The following is a 15212-nucleotide window of genomic DNA, read 5'->3' as shown; positions in this document are numbered from 1 at the left end:
AACTGATGAACTACAGACTATTTAAGTGGATGGTGAGGTGGACTGAAAACAGGTTGAACTGCTGGGCTGTAGGCAAGTCACTAGTGAAGGGTCAGTACGTGAAGGTTCAGGGCGTGTTTTGTCAATGTGTATAAAATACCTTATAAGAGGGAGTAAAGAAGACAAAGTCAGGCTCTTCTCAGCAGTACCTAGTAAAAGGACAAGAAGTCATGTACACAAACAGTAATACAGGAAATTCCTTTTAAATATAAGAAGACGCATTTTTACTGCAAGGGGGATCAAGCACTGGAACAGGTTGCTCAGAGAGCCTGTGGATTCTTGGCTGGACATGGCCATAAGAAAACTGTTGTAGTTGACCCTGTGCTGTGTAAGGGGGGTGGACTAGACAATCTTGAGAGGTCCCTTCCAACCTTGAAAATTCAGTCGTTCTGTGATTGATTTTCCTGTGACAAACCTTTGCCTGTCTGAATCTTGAGCAAATATTTCTGAAGCAGATACGCAGTTTCTTTTTTTTAAAAAAAAAACAAAAACTAGACAAATTCTTAGTTGTTTCACAGCAATTCTCAAATTCTTGCTCAAAAATTACTTATTTTGAGCTGCTTTATTGTCATCCTGTTTATTGCCATACATCATCTTTCTTTCCAGCCATCAAACTAACTGATCCCGACAGTAAATGTTCCATTAGTTCTGGATAACTGTATCCTGTTTATTTTGTAATTGATGGATTTTGACCATAATACATCTTTCATCCCAAATGACAGAATTGTTTCCTGTATGCAGTTTTTCATTAAGAAGCATGTTATATATTTAATTTCATAGGCATGAAAGAGATTCCGTTCCAGTACGATATAATGCCAGTCTGTATGCAGAAGCGCTGCTTTACCTTGCAACTTCAGGTACGCTGCCCACTTAGACTCAGAATTTTTTCAAAGTGAATCACACTTAGCTAGTCTTCTGGAAATTCTTGGACTTCTGGAAGGAATTTAATATTTAACACAAATATTCAAGCAACATTGGATATAGACTGCTTGGGTGTGTTGCAGTTGCACCCACTGTGATTTTATTAGCATTAGCCATACACTTGTACTTTAATACCATGAGGTTGGACAATGCAATTACTGTTAAATCCCAGAAGGAGGGGATTCTCCTAGATGTATTTGGTAGTATTTATCTCATGTAACTGTGGTATGGTATCTCTGTAGTACAATTCCGCCTACTTGTGTTAGCTACATAGGAGGTATCTCTTGAGGAGCATAATTTAATTCTGCCTATTGAAAGAGCTTTAACCAAAAAATACCTGATGTTTGTAGAAGTAAAGCTACCTCTTTGTCTTCTTCCTTGCAAATTGAGTTTTCAAAAGTTGGTTTATGCACAAAACAAAGAATGAAAATTTGAAAACTGTGTCCTCTTAGATCACTCTCCATCTGGAGAAAGGAAATTTTAATTAGATTTACTTGGACACAGATCGCTTGAAAAATGGATATCCATCTATGAAAATTATGCTAGAGCTGAGAAATGTAAAAGTATTTCTATACTTTGCTTCTTGAATGTTTGGGGAGGTTACTTTGGTGTCACTTTTTCAGTTGCACAACCGTTCTTGTATTTTGGAAAATATCTGTAGCTTGCATATTCTGTAGGGTATATGCAAAATTACACTAATTGACAAGTGGTACTTGAGGCTGTTGGAATATTGAAACAATTGTATGGTAAATATATATTTGATTATGTGGTTCTTAGTTCGAGGTTCTAAAAAGAATCTTCTGCACATGACAAAATGAGCAGAAAAATAAAAACCCCATAGTTAATATCTAGTTGAAGAAATAAAGTTAGAATACACTGTTGACTTTGTCTTTGAAAAAAAATGAGATTAACAAGTGAAGCTTCCTTGGAGGTGGAGATGGTTTAGCTATGGCAAAAGATGAAGTTCTTGCAGTTGAGTGGCCAGGTCTGTTGGTGCATCTGCCAAGGAAATGGACAGTGAGAGACTGTGAGTTTTATCAGTTGGAGAGGTTGGTTTCTAGTCTCCTTGGACTATGCCTTTCATGAAAATAATGCCAGAACTTTAAGGTGAAAAAAAAAAAAAAAGTGAAAATTTGTGTTGGTTTATTAGTTTGTTTAGATTTACATATTTATAGTGCTGTCTTGACTGACTGGTTTCTGGGTCTCCACAGAGTGCAAGCTTGACAAACGGAACAATAAAGTCTAATTGCTAACAAGGTTGAAGGCCTTTGAGAGAATGCCTAGCTGGGAAGAGTGAAGATATAACAAGGCTGCATAACACCCCTTAGTGACTCTGAATGCATGTCATATTGCAAATTAGCATTACAAATTTTGGTCATTCCATTAAAATCTTTAGGATTTTAGAAAAGGTTTTCTATTAATCGTAATATTTTATTGGCAGGAATATAACAATTGCTATTTTAATGTGTTTTATTTGCAAGATCAAAGCACCAGTTAAATAAATGAAGAGTTGCATACTTCTGATTTTGGTTTCAGCAGAATATGTAACTTTTTCTTTTTTTTTCTCTTGTGTCTCTATGTAATTTTTTTTTCTCTCTTCTTACTGAATTAGACTAATTAGAACAATTTTAAAGTGAAGTTTAGAGAAGATAAGTTTAACTACATCACTCTTGCATTATTAGATATTTAGTATTGGGAACAATGGTTTTATTAAACATAGAATCATTACTTACATGCACTTTCATTTCTCAGTGTCCCCCAATGCAGTTCAAGGGAAGCCTTGAAGTGTAAAGAGTTAATTTAGGAAAAAATAATTTTGATGATAAGTTAAAACTAATTTGTAGCTGGTTTTGGATTGCAAGTGAACATGCTCTAGAACTTAAACTCAAGACACCATTTTCAAGCATGTTTTGTATGTTCTGCATTCCTCTCACTGCCCATTAGTTGCATTCAGCCTTCAGGGGGAGACCTTTGCTGTAGTTCCCTACAAATCTCATAAAATGTGTAGCTGTAACAATTATAATTATGGTAGGATGTTGTTGTGGTTTGGGCACGACAAACCAGGACAGATGTGCTTTCTTGATTATACAGTAAGGTTTTGTCTCCCACCTAAGTTTCTGCAGGATATTAAAAGTAATATTAAAAATGCTGCAGTTGTTCTTCTTGCCTGATTGTAACAGTGAAGGAGGCAAAATTGATTCCAGTTTATGGCACTGTGTTTCATTGTTATTTAGCAGCACCTGTTGGCTGACAGCTGTTTGGGATTATTACAGGTTTATTAGTCATGAACAGGATAGCAACAACAGTAAATAAGATTTAAACTAGCTACTGAAGAATTTTTTCTAAAAGATATAGGTCTTTTTATAGCTGGATAATTTTTAATGTTAAATTGGAAACAGCATACATCCATGGACTAAACTATCTAGGTAAACACATGCAGTCTTCTTACATATACCAAAATCTGTAAAACTCTTCTTCTAGGCTGTATCACATGGGGGTGAGGAAAAATCAGAATTCACCAAGGCCAACAAATTTAAGTTCTCAGTCCAGATGAAGGGAAAAGGTATTGTTCTGTGTAAGTCCTTACCATATGTATGCCTCGAATATGTAAGGTTTTTATTTTGCCAAATCATTTCTGTATCAGAGTTGTTCCTTTGTGATGAAATTTCAGAGATTTTTCAGAAGCTTGGGGAGTAACTAGGGCTCATATCTATCTTTTCTATCTTGAATAGGAGTGTTATTGCTAGAAGGTCACAAACAAAACTTTCATGGTTCTGCTGGAGTCTTTGTGTATTTGCAGGAACTGAAAAAGAAATGTTGTTGAGTAAGAGCTTGTTTTGCTACTTTGTTTAAAGAAACAAAACCGAACCCCTTTGGCTGGGGGAAACTTCCAAAGGCTGATTTCATGCTGTGTTTTTGGAGAAGCTAATAGTCATATGTTCATAAAGTGCAAAAAAAGCCCAATGTCTCATGACTCAACAGAAAATTGTACTGGGTTTTCTTTTGTATTAATTTTGTTTGGTAGGAAAGTGATATTTTGTACTAGTATAGGTTCATAAGCGCCTATTTAGTTTTCTGTGATACCACATCTGTTCTTGCTCATTCTACGTCCTTCCTGAATAGCTATTGTTCTGCCACTTAATTGTTCTCTTATTAGCCAAGTCTACAAATCCTAAGGCATAAAAAGTCTCTTCCTTAGGAATAACTTTAACTAACTACGTTCATCATTTTGATGACAAGCTACTCACTAAATCTCTGTTACTTATTTAAAGGTCTTCACCCTTGCCACTTGCCTGCGGGAATGTTTGAAAAGAGCTCAGATGTGGAAAATAATCTTTGAATTTTTTATATTTCAGTTGCCTTCCATTCCCACGCCCCTTTTGTATGTCTCCAAAGTAATTTTAGCTTTTTACTCACATGACTTAACCAGCTTTTATACGATTAGTCTTTATCTGGTAGCTATTCTATATGTAAATGAGAAAAAGTTCTTTTGTGCTATGTCCAGTTCACCATGCAGTCTCTTAAAGCATTTTTTACGGCCTTTGAGCAAGCAAACAGTCTCATTTAAGAAGCAAGATAATGTTCTTCAGCTTTTAGAGTTCCAGTTTTAACTGAATTCCTGTTTATGTGGTCAGATATTATCAAGATTACCAGAGAACTGGGGAAGCTGGAGATAGAGGTATTCAGGTAGAGGGGTTACAGACTGTCTGTAGAGAGTACACTCATTCTATTTGGAACCGGCAACACCGTGTCAAACTGAAATTACATCTTAATTTTAAGGCTGGTCTACATTTTAAAGCTGGTCTTCTCAGTGTTTTTTTTTTTAAGTCCTTCATAGATTAAATTCTGAGGGCTGTAGTCACAGCAAGGAAAAAGGAAGAGTGCAAGCCTACACTACATAGGTGGTAGCGTCAGTCACCCACCTGAGGTAAATGACGTGCCATTCCTGCTACCAGACGTCCACATCTGTGAACTGTAAGGCTTCTGGCATGGATGAGTTTCTGAAAAGAGTGTGCTTAAGCATAGCTGAGAATATGCCAGTGCTGACTCTGTGGAAAGGCAGTTGAACCATTGTCCTGGTGGAACTGTGCCTGAGGACAGCCAAACTGGATTCAGTAGTTTTTCAAGTTTGGGGCTTAAAGCATGTAGAGATTTGGTGGTTGCATTTTTTGACAGAAACTTGGTAAGTGGCCAACAGTGGGTTTGTGACTATATGTATTCACAACTACAACTAGTTAACTAAATAAATAAATGGGGGTGGGTGGAACATTTGTGTCTCCACAGTTGGCCTGACTTGGCCTGTAACAGTGTGCAGTTACAAAGAGGGGAGAACCTACTCCTTCCCTGGCTTTCCCACAAGAGTTTGTCTTCATCTCTTCTGTGTGGTTGTTAACAGATTACGTGGTCATATCGTGAGTTAGGTCACTGTCCTTGTCAGATACTCATTTTTTTTCCTCAGGTGCACGTGTAATTCCAATTTACTGTGCAGCCAAATAATTTCCACAGTTGACAAAAATATGCTAAAAATGTGTGGATGGGGGCAGAAAGGGAATCTGGTGTTTTCAGTGGCAGAACATGCTCAAGATTGATTTAAGGCAGCTGGGAAACTGTGGGCTAACTTGAATAGAAACATGAAGCATGCGAAACAAAAGATCACTAGGAAAGAAGGCTGCCACTTTGCTTTTCCTCAGTTAAGTAAAATATAACTGATCTTGACATAAAGCCGAACATTTTGTTCATGATGGATGTAGCTGCATAATGAGCGTGAATCTTGGAAACCATGGAATAAAACAGTAATCCTAAAATAAAGTCTTGCCAAGCAAGGAAATAGATTATTTGAAACAAGAAATTTTGAAAAATCACTTCGACTTCAGTCAATAGGTAATTAATCAAGCTGAACATTGAACCATTCTGAGAAGAAAAAGAAAGAAGAGTTAGCCCTCTTATTCTGTATCCTTTCTGATGACAACAGAACATCTGCTTAGGAGATACACTGGTGATTTCTCAAAAAAAAAAAGAAAAAAAGAAAAAAAAAAGGAGGAGGAGGAGGATTGTAATTCCAAATGTATGATCTGGATGAAAGAGGTATGAATTGACAGTTCCTCATGCAATCAAACAATTGTTTTATGTCATATTTATAAAAAATATGCCATTAAAATATGCCATAAGGTAAAAAATTGTAGATGAATCTGTAAGGGTTTTTTTTCTTGTTGTTATTGGTTTTGTTTGTTTGTTTGTTTGTTTTAAACTAAATCTAAGCATTCCTGAATACTTCCTCTTTGTATTCCTTATTTTTCTGTTTTCTCTCCCAGTTGTTAATCATAGAAATATTGGTGGGAAGGAACCACTGGAATCTAACCTTCTGAGATTCAAAGCCATAATAAGACCTGCACATAATTAATTACAATAGAATATTATTAGAATATTACAGTTTTAGCTGTGACTTTGTCTAACCAAATCTTGGAAACAGCCTAGGACAGAGATTTCACAGCCTCTCTAGAAACCCCTTTCCAGTGCTATACTACTCATCAAGAGCGGTTTTCCTTGGTCTCCAGTTTGAACATCTGAAGCTGAAATCTGTGGCTGTTGCCCCGTCCTGTATTCTTGCAACTTAGCATATTCACAGCTTGTTGTTTACCTCAGACTCTAGTTTTCTGATGTTTTCTTCTAAAGACTTCTTTCTTTTTTCTTATTCAAGGAAGGATCCAACGCTTCCAGCTTTAATGCAAATGTCTGTCTTTCACATCATTCAGGTTGTAAGGAGTTACCGTTTGATTCAAGTAAATACCACAGATGCTAATAAGCTGTCATCTTATGCGGGGTTTGCATCTGGAGTGTTTAGCAGATATGCTGGTCTACTGTTATTAACAACCCTGTTTTCAAATTAATATTATAATTTGTAATTAACTATATTTTAATGTAACTATATTAGCTACTGTATATATAACTGTTAACTATATAAATATTAACTATATTCTTATATAACTAATTTATAATACAAATACTATGTTGTTTTCCATAAGTGGACACAACATAGTATTCTAATTATGTATTGATGAAGCTTTTGAAATTCTCACTTAGCTTGTCTGAAGTTCATTTTGAGGAGCTTGTGTAGGTTCTGAAACCATTTACATCACAGTTGTTTTTTCAGTGTCTTTCTGTAACTCATTGTCTAATATCACCCTAATATATCATCCACACTTTGGCATTGTTTTGGATTTTATTTCCGTTCTTCACTTATCCATATACATGACATAAAGCAGCCTCAGAGAATGTCTTTAAGTAGAGGGTGGTGGGATTTACCACTTCGCTGAAAAAAAAAAACCTCATTAGGAGGAAAAAATTACTTCTTTAGTCAGATAACAGCCCTCAGCTGCACAAATGCTTATGTCAGCAAAATATACTGAGACGTATAATGAGAGTATAAATAAAGACTGGGAAGTCGGCAGAGCAGTGATGACATTAGTCAAGGCCATTACAAGAAGGTTGGCTAATTATGCCCTCAGTGTGTGTACTGCAGAAGCAGAGAAAACTTCTTGCAGAAATAAACTGTAGCAAGATAGTAGTTAGACTGGCCAGTTCTGATCAAATGAAGAAACAAGTGTATGTGTCTCATAAATCAGACTTGGTCTGACTTCATCTGACTTCTGGTAGCTGGCACCAGAAGATTTTTGACACCAAGATGCAAAGAATTCAGATCCTGCCTTGAAATTTTACCAATTTTAAACCGTAAGCCATAGCACCTAAATTCTGATCCGTAGCACCCACATTTTGACCTATTCTTCTAACTTAAACATACCCTTCATGAGACTGTATCAAAAAGAAAAATCGTCAAAATGCATTCTTTTCTTCACATTTCTGTTTTAGATGAATTCTGTTTCAATTGCATGTTCTTCAGGTTCCTGGAGCAATTGTATGTCCATATATATATATGTCCATATATGGGGCAATCCCAAGCACCGATATAGGCTGGGCAGTGACTGGCTTGAGAGCAGCCCTGAAGAAAGGACTTGGGGGTGCTGGTAGATGAGAGGCTCAACATGAGCCATCAGTGTGCACTAGCGGCCCAGAAAGCCAATCGTATCCTGGGCTGCATCAGGAGAAGCATGGCCAGCAGGTCGAGGGAGGTGATTCTCCCCCTCTGCTCCACTCTCGTGAGATCCCACCTGGAGTACTGCGTCCAGTTCTGGAGCCCCTACTACAAGAGAGATATGGACATGCTGGAACGTGTCCAGAGAAGGGCCACAAGGATGATCAGAGGGCTGGAGCACCTCTCCTACGAGGACAGACTGAGAGAGTTGGGGTTGTTCAGTCTGGAGAAAAGAAGGCTCCGAGGAGACCTTATAGTGGCCTACCAGTATCTTAAGGGGGCCTACAAGAAAGCTGGTGAGGGACTTTTTAGGATGTCGGGTAATGATAGGACTAGAGGGAATGGATTAAAACTAGAGATGGGACGATTCAGACTGGATGTTAGGAAGAAGTTCTTCACCATGAGGGTGGTGAGACACTGGAACAGGTTGCCCAGAGAGGTGGCAGAAGCCCCATCCCTGGAAGTTTTTAAGGCCAGGCTGGAGGGGGCTCTGAGCAACCTGATCTAGTGGGAGATGTCCCTGCCCATGGCAGGGGGGTTGGAACTAGATGACCTTTAAGGTCCCTTCCAACCCTAACAATTCTATGATTCTATGATATGCACAGTTTGAATTCTATGTGGTACTCATGATTAAAGCAACTTACACAAATGTGTTTACTATTTCAAGGTACGTCCTCACAGAGATCTTTGTTTCTCTGTCATGTAAGAGGTGTTTAGGAATGGATACCAGCATCTGTACATTCTTAGTGGTTTTAGGTTAGAATGTAGAATTAAATGAAAATCTGATATACAGTATTGCTACTTAACTGTGGTGAGTAAACTTGGAGTCATCAGGATTGTGTTTCATTGGTGTATCAGTACCGTACTTTGCTTCTGTTACCTGATACTTGGAGTTACCAAGTTTATTTGATTGACTATTTTAAGTAGCTGATGCTTTCCCTGGCACACACAGAACATATCAAAATATATTGTGGAACTGTGTATGTAGATTTAACTTGGTTCTGTGCTGGGTGGTGCAAAAAGACATTATGTCGCTGTTACTTAATAGAAAAGGTGTGTGAAAGATTGCAGAACTATACAAGAACTTCCTATTGGTTTGCTTTCTGTCTTAATTCAACACAATTTTTACTTAAATCTTCCAGTAATTTTTTCTGCACTCAGCACCATGATATCTAAGTGTCTATTAAACATTAAACTGCTGGTGTGGGAATTTCCCCACAAAGGGAATTCAAGGGAATTGTAATATACCTAATAAATCAATCTGTAGTCCTCAAAGTTCTTTTAGAAAGTGAATTGGAATCAGTATTATCTTTTTCAAGTGATAATGCTGGGGACACAGAGAGAGGATTTCCTATGCATAAAAAGAAAATTAAGGACCTTGTCGAGTTTCAACCATTAGGTTTAAAAGAATGCCTCATGAGAAGTGTCTTGGGGTGGTCTACCCTCACTTACTTATGTGTATATGTATATGTGTGCTTGCATTCCCCTAACAAGATATGTAGTGTGTTTCCAGAATAAAAGGTGCCCTTTGGCCTCCTTGTATCTCCTCTGTCAAAAAAAGAAAGGTATATTTTTCCTTTATTTATTAGAAGTACTAAGAGATATCTTTAGATATCCACATCAGGAAAAAAGTACATATGTAAATAGATTTAATTTTTTTTTTTTTTACCTCTAGACTTTTTCTTCCCACATAATTTCCATAGGCAAGGGCAGGTATTATCTCCACTTCACAGATGCGGAAACAGAGGTTTAATGTGGGTCTTGCAATAAACCAGTGATAGAGTTGGAAGCAGAACTTTGATATTTTGCCTTCCAGACATTAATGTGATTGATTCATATCTGTATACTTCGTGGCAGAGGAATTTTTAAAAGCTATTTCTATTTCTTTTAACTTAAACCCCACAAAAGAGACAGAAACTGAGGGAAACAAATCCCATTCTTTATGGAACTCCACATGAAAGAAATTCATGGGTTTTGTTTTGTTTTTGTTTACAAGTATGATGCTCTAATGGAAAAAAAATGTTATGCCCTTAGAAGTGGGTTTATAGTAAAAATGGAAATGAAAAAACAGTAACATGGAAATTGTGTAAGAAAAATGTATGTAAAGTTTTTGCAGTTATGTTGCCAGCACCATGTGTTATCTACGTTAATGTAGATGTGAGTGCCTCCAATTAAAACCAATAGATCTTTTTGACTTGCATGAACACTGTTCAGATTCCCTACCCGCAAAGCCTCTTTCTCTAGGTATTGGCAATTTAAAAGTTTATCTTATAGATTTTTTTGATCATATGTACTTTATATCTCTTCATAATTGCAGAGTCATATTTTCATAAATTATTCCACTTACAAAAATTTCCTTTATCTTCCTATATGTAAGGGCTTTGGTAAATAGGTATTTTATTTTGTACTTTTATGCCTGTGTTATTTCAATATCTTGTCCATGGGAAGACCTTCTGGTCATTTGGATGTGTCAGTTTTTAGAACCAAGAAGACTGAGACCATAGTAGTTTGTAGCATAAAAAAAGGAAAAGAGAGAATTAAACTGCAATGTTGAAAAGAATTCCCATATATAGTCTGGTAAGAATGGAACAAAAGCTTAGGGAAATGGTTCTTGAGACCTAGATGGCAGAGGAAGTTGTTCTTAGACTGTTCCATTTCTACTTCCCATTCTATTGCAGAGCGGTTCTGTCATGAGAAGTTGCCCTTGGCCGCTGGAGCCCCAGTAGGAATGGCAGCTGGGGGGAGTGGGGAAGAGGGCTTCTGTGGCCAGGACCTGAGCCTCACATGCACAGAATACGATGTAGGTACAGCCAGGGACAGATTATAATCCTTGTGTTAAGATTTACAAAACACAGCTAGGAACTTGTTGTACAGTTGCTGATTTCTTCAGTAACACTGTTTTAGGTATTATTTTATCCATAGTCTCAACAATCATCTGAAATCAGAACTTTAAGATAAATTGTGAGGGTATGTAGTGTACACAATCAATATCGTGAATGTCTGCGTATAACATGTGGACTTCAGTGCCCTTCCTTGTGTACTCCAAGGGAAATGTAGACAGGAGTAACATGGGCAAACTTACCGTTCCTTTGTCTTATGAGCAAGGAATCTTTTATCTGAGAATAATTGTCCTAAAGAGCCAACAACTGTTTGTTTGGGTTTTTTTTTTTTGTGTTTTGGTTTGATTTTTGTTTTAAAGATGTGCCTTTCAGTTGTCTTTGATTACAGATTTTGTCACCTGGGAGTTACTACAGGTTTGACTTGTGTGTAGTGAGCTCAGGAGATTGGGAGATATCCAATTTAGAGACATGAACAGCATGTAGCTCCAATCTCCATGACAGCAGTTTTTGTGTGAATTTGTACGTCTTGAACATACCTGCTTGCTGCCTGCAGTATTCAGATCTCTCCTTAAAGTTGATAGTGCCAGTGACAAAATAATACTGCCTCCATTTAGGAGGGAGTGCATCCAGCCGGAGCACATGTCTCCTCAGTCCTACCTTGCCATACAAAGATGGAAGCATTCACAAAACCACCACCTGAGCAGGTTCAGGGGGGTATGGAGTGTATGATCCAGGGCAGTGTGAAAGTTACAGTGTTTTGAAAGTGAGGACAAATCATGTTTCGTGGAATAATTACAACATACATTACTTCTCTTGCAATTAAAAGCAAATATTTTTATGAATATTTAGCATTCCTTTCCCCAACACCTAAAAAAGTGGAATGAATATACTGGCGTAATGGCATGTGATCACCTTGTGCTCGGACAAGTGAACTTCTGTGTGTATGACATCACAGGAAATGGTCGAGTTTGATGCTTGAATGCAAAACCAGCTAGGGGAGGGGAATGAGCGCGAGGTTAATACTGCACATTTAGGTGTTCTAAATAAAAGCTCACAGGGGCGCCTGAGGAGATGGAGCTCTGCTTTTAGCATTGGCTTTTTAATACCACATCTCCCTGAAATGAGAGGTTCAGGTTCTTGCCGGTCTGTCTTGGGAGTTTTGTCACTCTGTGGGAGCTACGCTATTTGTCTTGCAGATTACACTCTTAGGTTTCTTTCAGATGAGAGCATAAAAACTCTAGTCGGTATATAGAGATTATAATCCCATGTGGCGCAGTAGAAGATTGCTTGTTGTGTCTCTCCTGCTTGCTTGAGATCAACTGTGTGATAAAAATAGTCAGTAGAATCCAATTAAATTAGGGAAGAGAGGTTAAAACACACATAGACTGAAAGAAAAGAGAGTAGAAAACTCTAAGATGATGAAATATTCATATGTTACATGTTTTAGTCAAGCCTTGGAGCGAGATGGATCAAGTATGAGCACCCCACAAAAATAAACAGAAAATGAAATTCTACTACAAGACAGCAGGGGTACTTCTCTTTGATCTCAGCCGTATTGACAGTACAATTGAACCATTAGTTAAGAAAGGATAAAGCCCAGCAATATAATTTTGCGGAGAGAAACTACTGCCGCAGAAAACCTATCTACCAACATACGTGCACTATGTCACTCAAATACTGAATATGTGACAGATGGGCATGCAGGTGAGCAGAAATCTGTGAGGGATATTTGTGAGTAGTTCTAATTTGAGTTGAGTAGTTGGCTGAAGATGACCCAAGGGGTTCTTTTGTAATATGAAGAAATAATTGAAATGTGTATTTCTGTTATCTTTCCAATAACTAGATAGCTTCTCTGTTTCTAATGAAAGAAAATTTCCTGTTACAGGATATTAAACTGAACTCTGTTGTCTTCTGAATTTAATAATTGTCTGGCATATGAGCTTTAATTTTTTTCAACAAATGGATAAAAACTCATAAATGTGGACGCTTTTAAGCAGATAGGGTATAAGATAGGGTAGAAAATATGGGGGTGCTCCCTACTGTGATATAAAGTCCCCATGGTTCCTGCTGGCTGAGGGTCCCCGTGGTGCTGATGGCTGGCTGAGAACTGTAGTAAATGTCAAGTGACTTTGCATTGGTCCTAGTTCAGGAACAGCTGAACGCACTGCAAAGATGCCAAATTAACTGTTGCTACATATGGAGCAGAAAACTAGTTATATTCTATGCTAGTTAATGTGGAGTGAAATTGCCTGCAGCCCTAAAATAATCATAGTTATATGAAAAAGACACTAGGCCGATTTAAGGATCAGTGTTTGAAATTTACAAAGTTAATACATAACTACATTAAAATGGCTACTTTATACCCAACTTTTAACAGATTTGCTGTTTAATACAAAAATGGGAAATGTATATTTAAATGTAGATTAAAATATGTTCTCCCTTTTAACAACACCTTCTAATAGTCATACCATTGTGAAAAAGGTCCTATCTTGAAAAGATTTTCAAACATGAATCTTTCAGAGGGAATTAATTTGTATATTCTTTGCAGAATCTTCCTTCAACTGCTTTGTGTAACACCTCAAAGAAAGCAAAGACTAATTAATAATCATGTTTAGTGTTAGATTGCATGAAGGTTCAAATATGGTATTTGTATTATTAGGATATCTTAGAAGAAGGAAGAGACTTGACACAGCTAACTTTTTTTGGAATTTCAGTCTGGGGGTTTATGGTAGCAATGTCAAAAAAGTTCTCTTAGACCCAGAATTAGGCATGGGAATTTAAGGAGAGGATACACTGTATTCGTGCATAACAAAAGCTGAGATGTGTTTGTAAATACAATTCTGCATCTTATTTTCAAAATGATAGTTTTGAGGAAACTAGTTAGAGAAATAACTAGAGAAGGATGGATGTTTCTTTAGTAGAACAGACAAACAAAATTTTAAAATGAAAACTTTCAAGTGGAGAGATATTGTGATTCTACAGTGGCCACTGCACAGTTGGAAGTCTTTTCCACAGAAAACTACCCTGAAGAAAATTCTCAGTCTATCCCACTGCCCCTCTAGAAATTTTACTAGGTCTACCTTGCAATTTTTATTTTTTTACATTGGAGTGGTGGCTTCTGTCATCCTTCATAGAAGGAGACTTTTTATTTTTTGCTGAGTGTAAGGATTACAGTCTTTGTATCCTTAGTAACCAGAGCTTATTATGTGTTCCCACCCAAATTTATTGTGCAAAACTTTCCACTCATCTTTCCTCACTTTGGGAACAGTCTTTGACTTGTTTCTTAGGGGGTTTCTTTGTTGCCCAACTTTTTACCTCTTATTGCGAAATGTGCTTATTGCTATTCTGTTTTCAGACTCTGAGATCCCTCTGTGCTCCACATTTCACCTATTGACTTTCTTACCCTGTGCCCTGATGCAAGGGATACAGTGCATCTCCATGTGCCACCCCTACACATATTTGGGCTCTCCTTGCCTTCCTGCCTCCCCACATCAGGTGTTGTGGGTTTCAAAACCAGAAGGGCTGCCAAGACTGGTGTTCTCTTCATCACCCTTTCCTCTGCATTTAGGGTTCACCAAATCTCTAAATGTAATACATCTGCGGAGTGTTCTTTTATCCTTTTCCCTTACAAAAGGCTCCCTCTCCTTTCTTCCTTGTAGGAACTTCCTGGTTTTACCTTTTCTCTCTTGACAAAGGCTGTGTCTATTCCTTTGTTCTCATTATCCTTAAAAGGAGCTCCTCCTTTCCCACCACCTGCTGCATCTCATGTATCAAAATCCCCCCAGTTCTGCATAAGAGGAGTGCGGCATTTCATTGCTGCCTATCTGCAAAATTCTGTTTCCTGCCTATTTTAAGTCTCAGGATCTGTTCAAATTCCTCCCTTCTTCCAATTTTTCACTGATCAAGAAATCATTCTCTTCAGTTCTATGTCTCTTAGTAACTGGACTCCATGGGATGGATAATCAAGTGTATCACTGTTACCTGGAAAGCATTAATAGGTGCCTTTATCAGCCAGCTCTGTTGGGTGTGGATTTTTACAGTTAAAGGCAGTTAAACCTGTCACTCTTCTAACACATCTAGCTCTGATTTTTTGTGTCCCTCCTTCCCTTCCTCTTTCCCAGGCCAGTAAATGATTCAGAAGATACTGAAATTTTAGAGTTAGTTTTAATTATTACAGACAATTATCATAGTACTTACAGGTATGCCCATAAATGTTATCAACTTGGTAAGTCTACAAAGAGCTTACATTTCAAAATTTTTTTTGTATGGATGCCAACCAGGTATGTCTTGTCAATACTATTTCTAGAAGTCTCATTGTGTAA

At 37.5% G+C, this 15212-nt stretch overlaps 1 protein-coding gene across 10 annotated transcripts in view; it reads left to right on the top strand.

The window, feature by feature from the left end:
• Positions 1-15212, top strand: part of LAMA2 (laminin subunit alpha 2) — a 376159-nt gene that overhangs the window by 61119 nt on the left and 299828 nt on the right. The window lies entirely within an intron of this gene.

This window comes from Larus michahellis, chromosome 3 (genome assembly GCF_964199755.1).
Source record: "Larus michahellis chromosome 3, bLarMic1.1, whole genome shotgun sequence".
Lineage (NCBI taxonomy): Eukaryota > Metazoa > Chordata > Aves > Charadriiformes > Laridae > Larus > Larus michahellis.
This window is presented reverse-complemented; position numbering and strand designations above follow the sequence as displayed.